Source organism: Octodon degus, unplaced genomic scaffold (assembly GCF_000260255.1).
Source record: "Octodon degus isolate 3935 unplaced genomic scaffold, OctDeg1.0 scaffold00002, whole genome shotgun sequence".
In the NCBI taxonomy this organism is placed as follows: Eukaryota; Metazoa; Chordata; class Mammalia; order Rodentia; family Octodontidae; genus Octodon; species Octodon degus.
Window position 1 is genome coordinate 29887218 of NW_004524578.1, and position 3342 is coordinate 29890559.

The 3342-nt window shown below is 39.4% G+C and overlaps 1 protein-coding gene and 1 pseudogene across 1 annotated transcript in view; both read left to right on the forward strand.

Annotated features, from left to right (window-relative positions):
• Window positions 1-3342, forward strand: part of Fsip1 (fibrous sheath interacting protein 1) — a 266885-nt gene that overhangs the window by 102005 nt on the left and 161538 nt on the right. The gene's annotated exons all lie outside the window — the stretch shown is intronic.
• On the forward strand, window positions 493-1406 carry LOC101583294 (annotated as a pseudogene).

The following is a 3342-nucleotide window of genomic DNA, read 5'->3' on the forward strand; positions in this document are numbered from 1 at the left end:
AATATTATAGGTGTGTAAACTCAGCAAAATATTCTAAAAGAGTCCAGTAGCCCATAATAGCATTGGGTCTTCTGTTTAACTGGCAATGTCAGAAATTATTCTTGAGAGCATTTTAACAGTGAAATTGTGATAGTAACTTTGCTTTATAATATTACCTGTTTTTTTCTTAAAGATTTATTGTAGGGCAGAGGTGCTAGAAATAGGCTATAGTGCTAGTTGTGTTTCTGAATTAGTTTTCAGCATTCATGGGTTGAAGCTGTATGTCATAGAAAAGCTTACATGAAGCAAGAACAAGTACATGCTTTAAGAAATAAGTAAATAGCGCGCCAGCCTCAGTGGCTGAGGAGAGCCAGAGGAGGTGGCAGCTGCGGGAAGATGCTGCTCTTTGGCATAAATTGCAATCGATTAGGGATCTGTTCTCAGACTCAAGTTAAAAGTGAGATTTCAGATAAGTGAGGCCAGATTTCAGATAAGTGTTCAGATTGCTGCTTTGAACACCTCAGAAGGGGAGAATGGATTTATCAGGAGTGAAAAAGGAAAGCTTGCTAGGAGTCAAAGAAAATAATAAAAAGTCCAGCACTAGTGCTTCTTCTCCTACCAAACAAAAGGACCACTCTGATGAGGAGTCCAAAGATTGCTCTAAAGACAAGGGGACCACCAAGGAATCTAGTGAGAAGGACCGTGGAAGGGGTAAGACCTGGAAGAGGTGCAGTGCTTCCAGTGGAAGCAGCAGCAGCAGCTCTTGGTCCAGCTCAACTTCTAGCTTAGGCTTTACTACCAGAACAGGCTCCAGCAGTGGCTCCAGTTCCTCTTGGCATCCAGCCACTCTGGAAGCTCCAGTACATCTCGAAGCTCCAGTTCCAGCAGCTGCTGTGGCTCTCCAAGCCCTTCTCTGTGCAGACATGACAACAGGCAGCACTCCCACTCCAAATCCAAACCACCTAAAAGAGATGAAGAAGAAAGGAAAAGGCAAAGCCCTTCCCCAAACCCACCAACGTGCACATTGGAAGGCTTACCAGGAATGTGACCAAGGACCACATCATGGAGATATTGTTCACCTATGGGAAGATTAAATGATATGCCTGCATCCTCATAGGTCCAAAGGCCATCCATATGTGGAATTTGAGAATCCAGATGAAGCTGAGAAAGCACTGAAGCACATGGATGGAAGACAAATTGATGGTCAGGAGATCACTGCTCCTGCTGTGCTGGATCCCCAGCCTAGGCCGCCATCCCGGCGATTCGTCCCTCCAAGGAGAATGCTGCCACCATCTCCCATGTGGTGCAGGTCACCCCCAGGAATGAGAAGAGAGTCACACTCCCCAAGGCACAGGTCCCCTGTACGCAGGTGGTCCTGTTCTGGCTGCTGCTGCCACAGGAGCCGCTCTAGCTCCAATTCTTCCTGATAAGACGCTCACCCCTGTACCTTATATCTCACCCAGCTCAGTTTGGTCACTTTTCTAGCCTAAAGTGGAGCAGTAGAAGAGGATCCCTAACTCAGGCAGACTTCAAGGGCAGCAGTGGAAACACTTGGTCTTAAGGCGGGTTCTGGCTGCAAAAGTGCTGTTGGTTTAGGCTTGTGTCCACAAAAGCACCCAACAGTTTTCTGTCTAGGAAGTCCACCCCTTCCCACCCATCTTCTAAAAGTCTGTTCAGTGGCAGAGCCTGTAGGAACGAGCAAGACTCCAGGTGGCAGAATACCCCAACCTTTCCAGATGATTTGCAGGGGCTGTTTGCAGTCTGGTTATACCTTGGGGACCAATATTCCATTCCCATTAGGCCTGACCCTTTGATTCCTGCTTGAGTCCTCCACCATCTAGGGTCAAATACCCAGAGAGAGAACACCCCACCTTTAGTTGCCATAAGTGGTTCTGTCTTTTCATATTGTCACCTACATCCCTACCCATTTGTTTCCTTTACTCTGAAATGTTGATGAGCAGTTTGAGAGCCGCTTTGCAGATCATCATGAGCCCCCCCCACCCCAATTTCACCTGCTATTCAGTGGTAGTCTTGCAGGTTATCTTGGCAACATGTACATTGCTTTTTTTGACTTTTATTGTACAGTCAGTGCTATAAAATTTGAGCTTTTTTGACTTTTATTGTACAGTCAGTGCTATAAAATTTGAGTTTTCTAACTTTGTAGTATTTTAGATAAGGTTGTGTTTGTACTTTGTTGTGTAAAGGAATTGAATAAACCTAGGATTAGAATGTGAAAAAAAAAAGAAATAAGCAAATATAAAACAAACAAAAATAAGCAAATAATATAATTAAGTAATGTAAAATAAATATTATAAAAATTATAATGTGCAATGTATACACATACAGATCTCATATAACTCGCATAGCATTTATTGAGGTAAAAGGATGTATTTATATATAATTAAAATGTAACAATTTTAGAAGTTGAAATTAATCCTATAATTTGTAAGTTAACATGGGATAGCAATACTGTTATATTGCTTTTCTCCTCACCTTAGGTAATTTTTAATATTGTCCTTTTAGTATTATAAACCATTAAACAGTTTTTCTCAAGAGAGCTATGATTGGCATTTGTATGTAATATTTAATCCTTTCATTAAGTTTTTTTTGTCAGCCACAGCCAATTTCTTGATCTCAATTTTATTTTATTTTTAAAATTAATTTTAATGAGAAAAAAGATAAAAGATCAGTGAAACAGTTTCAAAAAATGTTAGTAGGACAGTTACAATAGTGAATACATTGTGTATTTTTGTCTTTCTGGTAGTTATACAGAGGACTAGATGCAGACATGATATCTTGTCTAAACAATATTAGTACAAACATTTCTTCTCAATGAACTAAGAGAAAGTAGCTATATATGGAAATCAGTGTGGAGATTCCTCAAAAAAACTAGAACTGGAAATCGCATTCAAATCAGCTATCCCCTTTTTGGGAATTTTTCCAAAAGAACTGAAAACATCATATCATAGTGATATATGTGCACCTTTGTTTATAGCAGCACAATTTGTGATAGCCAAATCTTGGAAACAACCAAAATGCCCATCACCTGAGGAATGGATGTAAAAGATGTAGTGTTTTTTTTTTTTTGAATGCTTACATTTTGGTATATTTTGACAAAATTGGTATTGAATGGAAACTTTATTTTTTTGTAGTTGCTGAATAACAAAAGGTAATAAATCAGAGCTGATAGTGTAGCTCAATGGTAGCACATTTGCCCAGCATGTTTTTTTTTCTTTCCTTGAATTTTTTTATTGGTACATTTTATATATACATAGTGATAGCATTCATCATAGGGGAATTGTACCTTGCTTCAAACAATAGTTTTAAGCATTTTTTGCCTCACATTTTTTTTTTTTTTTTGCG